At 41.0% G+C, this 13,500-nt stretch overlaps 1 protein-coding gene and 1 long non-coding RNA gene across 14 annotated transcripts in view; one reads left to right on the top strand and one right to left on the bottom strand.

The window, feature by feature from the left end:
- The window catches only part of LOC105467273 (formin 1), a 468,877-nt gene that overhangs the window by 20,817 nt on the left and 434,560 nt on the right, over positions 1–13,500 (top strand). The window lies entirely within an intron of this gene.
- LOC139355488 (uncharacterized) overlaps positions 1–13,500 on the bottom strand; it is a 34,439-nt gene that overhangs the window by 19,874 nt on the left and 1,065 nt on the right. The window lies entirely within an intron of this gene.

Here is a 13,500-nt window from a genome sequence, read left to right on the forward strand (position 1 = left end):
TTGTTGCCCAGGCTGGAACACAGTGGCGCAATTTTGGCTCACTGCAACCTCCGCCTCCCGGGCTCAAGCTATTCTCCTGCCTCAGCATCCCAAGTAGTTGGGATCACAGGCACCTGCCACCATGCCTCGCTAATTTTTATATTTTTAGTAGAGACAGGGTTTCACCATGTTGTCCAGGCTGATCTTGAACTCCTGACTTCAGGTGATCCACCCGCCTCAGCCTCCCAAAGTGCTGGGATTACAGGCATGAGCCTCCGTGCCCGGAATATTTCCTGAAGTTTCATTTGTGCTCACCAATTGAACCAATCGTATTTTCCTCTATCCTCCTCTTCACAGCATCTTGTTCTGGCCTCTGGTGCCCTGCATTAAAATGGTGCTATGCTGGTTACAGCAGGCTTTTGCAATGACCATTTTGAGTTCTTAGGGAATGAAGTAGATGGGGTGTGGGGGAGAATGGCCCCTTCTCTAACAGCAAGCATGCTTTCTCACCTGGGCCCTGAAGCAGCACTGCTTGGTTTCATGGTCTCTTAAAGTCTTTTACAAACACAAAGAAACTTCTACCTTCTTCTGTCTGAGTCAGATACTGTTTTTCTCCATTGTCCTTATCTTTCTCTCTCACCTCATCCACCTTACTGACAACTTTCCCTCTTTCCCCAGCTTCTTGTAATATGTCCTCCTCCTTGTACTTGCAATCTCAAAACTGTCTCCGTGCCTATCTAGTTGTGTAATAAACCTATAAAGGATTCATCATTTTCACAAAGAGGTAGACTGGCTATCTCAGATTGGGGTCAGGTGGGTCACCCTGATATACAACAACTGTATTATGAGGTTCTTCAGCTGCTTCATCATTGTTCTGTGGGATATATGGTATTGCCCTTATATTAGAAAACCTCTGGGAAGATCAATCTTGTACTTACTGCATGCTTTCTAACAGTTGCCTCCCTCTCACTCCCTTGCCTATTCTCTTCCTTGTAAAGTCACATTCTTTGATTCTTTATCCTTCATATTTTCTGCAAAATTACTGAAGTCCTGTGCCTTCTCTTTTCTTTTTTTCTATTTTTAAAAACACTTTCTGATAAGCTAGAATATTGACAGTCTTTAATCTCTACTCAATGTGCTACACTTAGAGGACTATTGACTTTGGGACTACATTGACCTTGTGTTGAAGCCCAACTCTGCCACTTCCTTCTCGTAAACCTCTTGTGAATCCATTTATGATCCATAAAGTGAAGGTAACAACCTTATGAGGCAGAAGTTAAATTGCCACGGTTAAAAGAGCTGAAAAATAAAGAATTTCCAACTCTGTGTCAAACCACATAACCAGTGTCAGTATCCTACACTTCTTCCCCTTTCTGCCCCATCGCTTGGTGACTAAGATGCACTTCCCTGTGCAGATGGCTGTACCCATCACTCATGAAGAGCCACATAGCACTCTTACTGCATGTGTGGTACCTTTTTTTTTTTTTTTTTTTGAGATATCTTCATCCATAATGACTGTACTAATTTACATTTCCACCAACAGTGTATAAGTTCCCTTTTCTCTGCATTCTCAGTAGCATCTGTTATTGTTTTGTCTGCTATTAGCCATTATAAGTGAGTTAAAATGATATCTCATTGTGGTTTTGATTTGCATTTCCCTGATTAGTGACATCAAACATTTTTTCATATACCTGTTGGGCATTTGTATGTCTTTTGAGAAATATCTTATTCTTGTCCTTTGCCCATTTTTCAACGGTTTTTTTTTTTTTAATTGTTGAGTTGTTTGAGTTCCCGGTATATTCTGCATATTTGTTTCTTGTCAGATGAATAGTTTGCAAATATTCCTCCCATTCAACAGGCTGTGTCTTCACTCTGCATTGCTCTTCACTCTGCTTTGCTGTGGAGAAGCTTCCTAGTTTAATATAATCCCATTTGTCTATTTTTGGTTTTGTTGCCTATGCTTTTGGGGTCTTAGCCATAAAATCTTTGCCTAGTCCATAGTTCTGAAGTGTTTCCCTTATGTTTTCCTCTGCTAGTTTCATGTTTTACATTTAAGTCTTTAATCCATCTTGAGTTGATTTTTTGTTTATATCAAGAGATAGAGCAAGTCTAGTTTATTTCTTCTACAGATGGATACCCAGTTTTCCCAGCACCATATATTGAAGTGGTTGTCCCTTCACCAATGTATGTTCTTGGTGCCCTTGTCAAAAATCAGTTGGTTGTAAATACGTGGATTTATTTCTGGGTTCTCTATTCTGTTCTATTGGTCCACAAAATATGGTTTTTAGAAGAAAGACTTGAATGCTATAAATTTATTTGGCTTAAATAAATGCAGCTAAATGCATCTTTCTCCTGATGGTGTCAGGCTTTTTGAGAAGGATATTCTTGGTAATCCTGATCTCTTAATCTATGCAGAATCATCCAACTGGGAAAGTGATTTATTATGCAAGAGTGTGTCTACTTTAGAAAACATTACTTCATCTGATGACAAAAGAATAAATAATATGCCCAATAGTGGCCTCATCTGGCTCACAGATTTATTTTGCAATTTGTGCTGATTGCAACTTTTTGGAAAAGGCTATTACAAAAAAAAAAAAGAAAAGAAAAGAAAAGAAAAAAAAAAGGCCTTTTAAAAAAAGCTGGATCTCTAGGCTCAGCTCCTTCTCATTACAGATCTATTTGCTATACTTATCATATATTTGCTTTTACATCAAAGTGCCTTTGACATTTGCCACAGACAATGTAAAATCTTCCCGATGCCAGAACTGTGCTCAGAGTTCTTTAATTCCCAGAAATTCCCTGGTATTTTTGTAAGAGGAAGAAGCTTACCCTTCTTCCCATTAGGAATCTCAACAGTAGCCATTTGTCTCAAAATTCCATTTGAAATTTTTTATTGCATATATTTATTCCTTCAACAACAGTTGCCTGTTAAAAACAAAAATCTCCTTAAACCCCTTGTGCTCTCTAATTGGAAAGCCATTGTTCAAGAGCAGCTTCCTTCATCAGAAAATGCAAATTTGACGTAACATATGCAACCATCGTTCCTGGTGTAAAGTTCTCCCAAAAGCAAACTCCACAGAATGTGTTCACATATCTAAAAAAGGTACTCCCGATATTTGAAAAGGAAGCTCTCTTTGTCTTACTAACTACAAAGTAAAATGTACTAAGCCCACCTTTAGATGAGATGTTGTGCTGTCACCATTGTTGCTAAAGCCTTAAATGTTCAATGAGTAGGAATCTCCTATCTACAGATCCTTTTTTAAAATCAGGCGGTGGGTACAAAAACATAGTTAGAATCAATAAGAACCAGTATTTGATTGCACAACAGGGTGATTACAGTCAACAATAATTTGTTGTACATTTAAAAATAACTAAAAGAGTATAACTGGAATGTTTGTAATGCAAAGAAATGATAAATGCTTGAGGTGATGGATCCACCATTTACCCTGATGTGATTATTATGCACTATATGCCTGTATCAAAATATGTCATGTACCCCATAAGTATATATACCTACTATGTACCCATAAAAATTAAAAATTAAATCGGGGGAAGGGGCTTATTTCCTCAGCATACTCATTTATCTCCTCTAGATGATGTTAGCTAGATAGTGTCATAAAACCAGCGATGTGTTGAGGATCTCAATATCTAATTTTCATGGAAATCATGTGGAAAGCTAATACTCATTTTTCTTTATGTAATTAAGCTTTGAAAAGGTAAGGGAGAGGCAAAGAAAGAATTCCCTAAAGTCTTTGAGAGGATCTTCAATGCGCACACCTTGTTAGCATATCTGGGTATCTGTGCGGGTTGGTCTGTGGGTCAAGAAAATGAACAGCAATGAAAAAATATATATATAAAGGAGCCCCTTTTGTTCCTTTAATAACCAGCTGTGACTTTGGCTAGAAACTTGTCATCTAAAATAATTCTATTGGCTGAAATTTGTCCTCTATATTTCTGTAGAGATTCGCCAGTATGTTAAAATAAGACATAGCTTGTGTTAGTGGTCTCACAGTCAAATCAGAGTTTCCCAAGAAGGAATTTTGCTTCCAGACAACTAGTTTAATGCTTTCCTTCTTGTGACATTGTTAGAATGCAAAGAAAATCATAAATTTACAGTCTTTTTGAAGAAAACAAAAATCATTGAGAAAATATGTAAACTCTCTCAATTTCAGGGCTATCTCATAATAATCTTTTTTCCTTTACTTAACCTTAGTCTTTGAGTAGGAAACCATCCTCCTTCTTGACAAGGTTGATTCCTCCCCATGTGTCCTTGAGCCCATGTCTTCTTCGTCTGGTGCCTTTTGTCCCATATTTTATACCATCTTTCGTTGTGTCACCAATATCTCCTTTGCTACTTCCTTCTTTTCAACCTGAAAACATGCTTATGTTTTCCATGTCTTAAAAAAAAAAACAAAAACAGGCCGGGCGCAGTGGCTTACGCCTGTAATCCCAACACTTTGGGAGGCTGAGGCGAGCGGATCACCTGAGGTCAGGAGTTCGAGACCAGCCTGGCCAACATGGCGAAACCCCGTCTCTACCAAAAGTACAAAAATTAGCTGGGCATGGTGACTGGCGCCTGTAATCCCAGCTATTTGGGAGGCTGAGGCAGGAGAATTGCTTGAACCCAGGAGGCGGAGGTTGCAGTGAGCCGAGATCTCACCACTGTACTCCAGCCTGGGCAACAGGAGTGAAACTCTGTCTCAGGAACAAAACCAAACCAAACAAAACAGCCGGGTATGGTAGCTCACGCCTGTAATCCCAGCACTTTGGGAGGCTGAGGCAAGCAAATCACCTGAGGTCAGGAGTTCAAGACCAGCCTGACCAACATGGAGAAACCTCCTCTCTACTAAAAATACAAAATTAGCCGGGCGTGGTGGTGCATGCCTGTAATCCCAGCTACTTGGGAGGCTGAGGCAGGAGAATCGCTTGAACCCAAGAGGCAGAGGTTGTGGTAAGCTAAGATTGTGCCATTGCACTCCAGCCTGGGCAACAAGAGTGAAACTCAGTCTCAAAAAGAAAAGACAAGAAAAGAAACCAAAATAGCAAAGACTAAGCCTTAATACCTGTACAGGTTATTACTCATATTTTTTTGTCTTAACCATTAGTGTTCTCTCTTGCTCTTTGTAATATAGTTTGGTATTCTCCCACTCTACTAAAGTTGCTACCTAAAACTCTGTAACATCTCTTTTTTTTTTTTTTTTTTTTGAAATAGTGTCTCGCTCTGTCACTCAGGCTGGAGTGGAGTGCAGTGGCATGATCTCAGCTCACTGCAACCTCCACCTCCAGGGTTCAAGCGATTCTGCCACCTCAGTTTCCTGGGTAGCTGGTACTACAGGTGCCAGCTAATTAGCCACACCCAGCTAGTTTTTGTACTTTTAGTAGGGATGGGATTTCACCATGTTGACCAAGCTGGTCTTGATCTCCTGACCTTAGGTGACCTGCCTGCCTCGGCCTCCTAAAGTGCTGGGATTACAGGCGTGAGCCACCACGCCCGGCCTGTAACACTTCTAATTTGTTTCTTGACCTTTTTGCAGAATTTGATGTTGTCCCCAGCTTCTCATTCTTGACTCCCTGTCTGTCCTCTTTCTTCTCCAATCTGTTCTGATATTACTGCTGACTTAATCTTTAAGTGTAGTGCTGAACATACTGCTTCCCTGGTCAAAAACCATCCATGGCTTCATCAATCATTTGTCTATGAAGATAGCATTAATTTCCTACCAACCTGATTAAAATCCCTCTATGACTTGGTACCTTGGTACCTTTTATCACTCTTTCTTGACTTACCTCTCCTGACACGTATCTAAAAAGAGTTTTTCCCTTTGTACTTGTTAGTTGTTTTCTCAGTCTTGTATTACGTTTCCTCCTCTTGGAATTTCACTTTCTTAATCTACCTGTCCAAGGCCCATATTTTAATGAGGGGCTATTTTAAAATGCTTTCTTCTGCCTGAAGTGTTATTCTGATCCTACAAACATGATGTGGACTCTCCACTCCTCTGATTTGTTCTTTGATACCTTACAGAATAGGTCTCCTTCTGTTGTGTATTATAGTAATTTTGTTATTATTCCTACACTCCTACTCGTACAGTGTGTGTAGGTTGTTTAAAGAAAAATCCCTCAGTGGTTCACTCCTGTAATCCCAGCACTTTGCGAGGCTAAGGTGGGCAGATCACTTGAGCTCAGGAGTTCGAGACCAGGCTGTACAACACGGCAAAACCCTGTCTCTACAAAATATACAAAAATTAGCTGGGCATGATGGCATGCACCTGTTTTCCCAGCTACTTGGAGGAGCTGAGGTAGGAGAATTGCCTGGGCCCAGGAGCTGGAGGTTGCAGTGAGCTGAGATCATGCCACTTCACTGTAGCCTGGGTGACAGAGTGAGACCCTATCTCAAAAGAAGAAAAACAAAAAGGACAGCAAAAAAAAAAAAAAGAAAAGAAAGAAAAGAAAAACTCCATGGAAAGAAGGAGAACCACTAATCTATTGCAGAACTTCCTTTTTTTTTTTTTTTTTTTTTCAACAGAGTCTTGCTCTGTCGCCCAGGCTGGAGTTCAATGGCGCGATCTCGGCTCACTGCAAGCTCCGCCTCCCGGGTTCACGCCATTCTCCTGGCTCAGCCTCCCAAGTAGCTGGGACTACAGGCGCTCGCCACCACACCTGGCTAATATTTTGTATTTTTAGTAGAGATGGGGTTTCCCCGTGTTAGCCAGGATGGTCTTGATCTCCTGACCTGGTGATCCACCCGCCTCAGCCTCCCAAAGTGCTGGGATTACTGGTGCGAGCCACCGCACCCAGCCTTCCTTTGTTTTGTTAATCTCCTCCTTGAAAAAGCTGCACTCCATCCCAGGGTGGATGGAAAGGAGAAAGGCAGGCAATAACTTGTCCAAAATCACACATGAGAGGCAGAACTCAAAGCCATCTAGGACTAAATGAGCAAGGAGAGGGAGCAGTAATGGTACTCAGAGAAAGCAGCTGCAGCTGGAGGAGGACTACCCCAGAGGGGCGTGGTCTTCAGTAGAGGGCACACCTACTGCCAAACTCTAGCCCAGGAGAGAGGGAGCCAGGGGATAAAGGTCCTGAGCCCTCTTCCATCTGCCCTCCAATCTGTTACTATTTTCCAATGGCCAAATCTAGTAGAAGCCACAGTGCAAGGGAACTTGTTGATTGAGTTCATGAAAGTCAGTCTCTTGGTCTTAGGAAGATGTGAAAGGTAGAGTGTGAATTTGACTGGACTAATACAAAATTTCCAGTTTAGTAATGGAATACCGGTAATCTATCTTAGCTGTGTTGGGCTCAGATGGAGTCACAAGGAAAGACTGTGCCAATGACTAGGCAAAGAAAGCTTTGCATTGGCCTTTTAAGGCCAAAATCAATTAGGATGTCTGCCATCAGCAGACAGAATGACTACAACTAATTCTTGAATCTTATTTTAAGCATTGGTGAAATATGCTATGAACAATAGACAGCATCTACTAAAAGGCAATAATTTCTCATTATGATGAAGCACAACAGATATTTTCATTTGGGGTAGAGTGAGGTAATCTACTTGTTTACTGGAAAAAGAGTCAAGGAAGAAATCACTGCTGCAACATTGTCATAGAGAGAATGCCAGCCTGGAGCCTGTCAGAGGAAATAGAAGACATGAAGACTCCCTGGGAAGCAAAGTGCTTTTACCTTGAACATAACCAGAGCAGGTCACTTCATAGGCCGAATTAAGATGTATACTTTAGTGTGTGGCTCCTGCAGAGCTGCTGCATTTGAGTCCAAGTAGAATGAGGCAATGCTGTTTGAAATAGTCCTGTGAACTCAGCATGGAATTGCAACGCCAGTGCATTTAACCCCACTGCGCAGTGATTTCCTGTCATTTTGCTTTTTTTCTCTTAGGACTTGCAGCTCTTTTTCCTCTGGTTTCTTGGATGAAAAATATGTGTGATGATTCCATACTGCATTCTGACTTTCTAATGGATTGTCACAGAGAAGAGTTTGCCCTGCTCTAAAGCCTTCTTCTGACGTGGAACACACTAGAGGGTTGAGGTTGAAGTTCATTTGCTCAGGGAAGATGCTTTTTTCTTGAAACAACCAGCTAGTCAGCCTGGTTTGGCTCAGGTCGCAAGTTCCAATGAGCCTTCTGTGGGTTGTGGTTTTCATGTCAGTTGCATTTTCAAAGCTTTTGCAGTGCTCCATGCCATGTATGTGCCACCCAGTGGCCAGCCTAGGCCCTGGGAAATTGTCTTATCTCTTCATTTCTTTTCAAAGCCCTTCATAGGCTATTTAAGATCAGATCCACAATCCACAGGTTGGGGTTAATTCAGGTGTCCATGAATAAATTTATGGGTCACTTTGTAAGATCCTTCTCCATAATCTCCCCCATACTTCTGGGCTCTCTGAGGCTCTGATTTCAGTCCTCTAACTAGAAATCTAGGACTATTAACCCGCCAACTCTTTGGCTACAAACTTCCTGCAACTCTGCCCACACCTGAAACCAACGAGAGGCAGAACAGAGTGAGAGAAAAAGGAATAGGGGTTTTCCCCCATACATTTCGGGACTCCAATTCCTCTAATCATAGAGAAATGTTCTCCTCCCTCGGAGTTTTAGGTGCCAACAAGAAAACGTCTTCCTATTCTTGATTCTGAATTACAGGACTTCTCCTATAACTTCCTCTGTTTGTGCTGATACTCACTGCCATGTTTCAGGCACATCTGAGTCCAGGCTTAAGGGCTACTGAAGGATAAAGTTGAGAAACTTAACTGCTTTACAGTTGGGTGATATTTCAAAGCCTGGTCTTCCTCATCAATCTGCTTGCTACCATTTACTTTTGGAGTGTTCAGATAGTTGCTCTATGCATTTTATGCTGGTGTTTTTTGCAGTTGCATTCAGTGGGAGAGCTAGGATAGAGTGCACTTGCTTTATCTTACATGGAATTGAAACACCTTATATACTGTATGATTCCTTCCAAACGTGTTAACTTTAGCGTAGATCTTGTTCTCTATCCCTTTACATCTAGCAGTGTTCTGGACATATTTGTTTGATTATTCCCCTGATATTCAATATTTCCAAAACTGAATTCATCTTCTTCTCCTGAAGCCTATTCCTCTGTGTGCATTTATCTTTGTGAATGGCACCACAATCTACCCAGTCACCTACATCTGAAATCATGAAACTAAATTCTTTCCTGTCACACATACTCAATTAACCATCAGACCCTTTCAATTCTATCTTTTTATTTAATTTTTACTTATTTATTTAGAGACAGAGTCTCACTCTTTCACCCATGCTGGAGTGCAGTGGCACAATCTCGGCTCACTGTAGCCTAGATCTCCTGGGTTCAAGCAATTCTCACGCCTTAGCATGAGACCCGAATAACTAGGATTACAGGCGTGTGCCACCACGCCTGTCTGATTTTTTATGTATTTTTAGTAGAGATGGGGTTTTGCCACGTTGGTTAGGCTGGTCTCAAACTCAAGTGATCCACCCACCTCAGGCTCCCAAAGTGCTGGGATTATAGTCATGAGGCACCATGCCTGGCCTGAAATCTGTCTTTTTAAATTGACTATCTCTTCTGCATCCACATTGCTACTGCTTTAGTTTTAGCCATCAACGCTTCTTTCTGGAATACTGAAAGACCTTTCTAAGTGATTTATACCACTAGTGTTACCCCTACTTGTCTAGTCTCTACTTCTGAAGTAATCTTTTTATAACAAGTATAAATAAGTAGCTTAGGATTCTTCACTGGATCCTGGGATAGTGAAGCTCCTTCGTCTATGTTCAGTACAAAGTTTCTTATAGCATACTGCTTCCCAGGGCCCAGAACAAAGAAACTGTAGTCCCGAGATCATAAGACAAACTCCCATTTCTTTTTTTTCCCTCTGTTCTGCTCCTCTTTGGCTCCGGATGTGTGTACCACAAGTGTGGTAAGAGCATTCTATATGGAAGTTTCTGGGTGGATGAGGCAATAGTGTGAAGTTCTTTTTTTTTTTTTTTTTTTTTTTAAAATAATAGTAGCTTTATGCCTTGTGTTGTGGCTTTACTGCTATAAAATCCAATGTTATAATTTTCTAAATCTTGTCTTGAGTTTCCCAACTGTGACTAATATACAGAATTCTAACCATGATATTTTCTCCATTTACATAACCAAGACTTATAAAGACCAGGGGGAAAAAGTACTTGATCCTGTAAACAGGCACCACATGTCCGTAATTCTCATAAAGGATATGGCCTTTATATCAGTCCCTCTCTTCTTTTATTTCTAAATTAGAATCTTCATTGAGTGTTTTTACTGTCTGTACCAGCTGTAGTGAACTCCTGGTGCCCTTTTTCTAGATTTTATTGTTTAAGGGATGACCTTAGGAGGCAGTGCTTTACCTGATCAGACATGCTGAAGCTCTCCAATGAGTGTGTGTGTTTTTTTTTTTTTTTTTTTTTGAAAGACAGGGTCTTGCTGTGTCTCTCAGGCTGGAGTACAGTGGTGCAGTGGTGCAATCTCAGTCCACTGCAGTTTCAGCCTCCCAGGCAATCCCCTTGCCTCAGCCTCCCTAGCAGCTGAGAGTACAGACTTGCACCACATTCCCAGCTAATTTTCTTTCTTTCTTTCTTTCTTTCTTTCTTTCTTTCTTTCTTTCTTTCTTTCTTTCTTTCTTTCTTTCTTTCTTTCTTTCTCTCTCTCTCTCTCTCTCTCTCTCTTTCCCTTCCTTCCTTCCTTCCTTCCTTCCTTCCTTCCTTCCTTCCTTCCTTCCTTCCTTCCTTTCTTCCTTTCTTCCTTTCTTCCTTTCTTTCTTTCTTTCTTTCTTTCTTTCTTTCTTTCTTGAAACAAGGTTTCACTATGTTCCCCAGACTGGTCTCAAATTCCTGAGCTCCAGCCATCCTCCCACCTTGGCCTCCCAAGGTGCCGGGATTACAGAGGCGAGCTGCTAAGCCTGGCCCCAGTGAGTGTTAAAGTAGCAAGATGTGAGACTTTGTTAAGAAATTATGTAACACCAAGTTAACAAAATTAAAAAAAAAAAAAAAGCTCCTTTATTCAAATTAAATGGAAAACCAATTTGTTGGTAGAAGGCAGTAGATGAAGAACAACATGACCTATGAAGCAATGTAGTGAGACAGACCTGGGTTTGAAACTTGCATATTCTGAGCCATATTCCCTTAGACAAGTTCCTTTATCTCTCTGAATTTCAGTTTCCTCATCTGTAAAATGGAGATGTACTGATTATATGAGACAACAAAAAGAAAATATAAGTGTATATGTGCTCAGTATATACAAATTCCCTGTCTTGGGGAATAGAATACACTGTCATATTCCTATTTGAAATTACAGCATAGACTGTGCTGTGACTCTGAACGGATTCTGAAAAAATTTTTTTTTTTTTTTTTGAGACAGAGTCTCACTCTGTCACCAGGTTGGAGTGTAGTGGCGCGATCTCGGCTCACTGCAACCTCGGCTTCTTGGGTTCAAGGGATTCTCGTGCCTCAGTCTCATGAGTAGCTGGGATTACAGGCACGTGCCACCACGCCCAGCTAATTTTTGTATTTTTAGTAGAGACAGGGTTCACCATGTTGACCAGGCTGGTGTGGATCTCCTGACCTCGTGATCCGCCTGCCTCGGCCTCCCAAAGTGCTGGGATTACAGGCATGAGCCACCGTACCCAGCCAATTCTGAACATTTTTAACACTCCTCCCCCAGCATCACACACTTCTCCTAATCCATGGGAATTGAGGAGATAAGAGGAGCTAGAGGAAAATGATGCTTGAAGAGAAAGGAGAGCATTCTATGTTTCCAGAACAGCATAGCTCATCTGCTTCCCTTCAGTTTGTCTGAGAATTCATTAACTGAGCTCCTAATGCTTAGTGCTCAGTATCGTGCTCAGTGGATACAGCTTTGCAATTGCTTTTATTACTGATTATTATAAATTACACAATAAGAGACTACCTCCTAAGTGAGTTCTTGGACATATGCAGACAGTTTGTACCAATAATTATTAAGTATCCTTACACATGTGCATCTTTAGAAAATGCTGGCAATGAACATTTTAGAAAAGTTTTAAAAATACAGCTGGGAGCAGTGGCTCACACCTATAATCCCAGCACTCTGAGAAGCTGAGGTGGGAGGATCGCTTGAGTCCAAGAGTTCCAGACCAGCCTGGGAAACATGGCGAAACCCTGTTTCTACAAAAAAATACAAAAAAACTAGCTGGGTGGTGGTGGCACATGCCTGTAGTCCCGCCTACTCAGGAGGCTGAGGTGGGAGGACAACTTGAGCCTAGGATGTTGAGACTGCAGTGAGCCATGTTTGTACCACTGCACTCCAGCCTAAGCGACAGAGCAAGAACCCATCTCTAAAAAAAAAAAAAAAAAAAAGACTGCTTGAATGAGAACAGCCCCATGTACAATTGTGAAAGAGGCAAGGCCTCACCTGGTCTCCTGACATTCTGGTTTGACCAGATATCTGCAATTTTCATAACCTTCATTTTATCACTCTTAATTTTCTCTCTCTTCCTCAAGGAGTTACTTTTACCAGACTCTTCCTCCTTTCTCTCTTCCTTCACTCAAAATATACTTTTATGTAGCTTTTTGCTATTTAGAAGCAGTTAGGAAAAACCTGTGGAAAATAATTCACTAAAGATATCTCGAGGGCTAATGAATAGTTACTGTATTATCATTCCTAGGGTGTAGGCGGTGCTTCTTTTAAGCAAGGAAGACTTGAAGACTGGGCAGTAACTTAAGAAACTAGGAACATAGAGTTTGTGTGTGGGGATGGTAACCACAGAGACATTTCTGAGGTCCCTCATATCACACAAGGAAGCAGCCACCTTCCCTAATTATGTGGCATTTCAGCCGTTTCTGTGGTGAAGTCATGGAAAATCTGTACAGGGCCAGCACTTCCTTACAGATTTTTTACTGTTCCTCTGCCATTCCATTTGGCTCCAAATAGACAACAGGAAGGAAATAAGAAGGAAATACAACAAGAAAAAATAAATAAAAAAGAAAATCACAAAACTTGATTCAGACTTGAATTACTTAAATTTTAAACTTTTACATTGAAATGTTTACTGTTGACTCCAAATTTGGGGCCTAAGATCTTTCCTCACATTGTGTTTTAAGTTAAATCGATAATTTGAGCTCAGATCTTGAAGGTGGTTTTTAGAGGGTAAAAAGGCCTGATCTATCTTTGCAAAGTAATATTCCAAATATGAGTTATGAAAATGGCTATGTTTTCTAAGGATCTCAAAGCCCGCTAGAGAAGGACTTCTGGGAATTATGATAGCTCTGTTTTACAGAAGAACATAAACTGAAGTCTAGAGAAGTTGAGAGACCTTATCCAGGATGCACAGTGAGTCCCCATGGAGTGAAAAGGAACTTTTGTCCTGGGGCTGAAGTGAGAGGACTTTCCCATCTCTCAGTTATACAAAAGTTCTACTGATCAGGAGTGGGGAGGAAGAGATTGAAATCGGGCTGTTGTCTGATTCCTTGAGTTGTTGAGGTCAGCCAGAGAGGAAGGATAAGTCATGGTTATGCTTTGATTTTATGTTGGT

Source organism: Macaca nemestrina, chromosome 7 (assembly GCF_043159975.1).
Source record: "Macaca nemestrina isolate mMacNem1 chromosome 7, mMacNem.hap1, whole genome shotgun sequence".
In the NCBI taxonomy this organism is placed as follows: domain Eukaryota; kingdom Metazoa; phylum Chordata; class Mammalia; order Primates; family Cercopithecidae; genus Macaca; species Macaca nemestrina.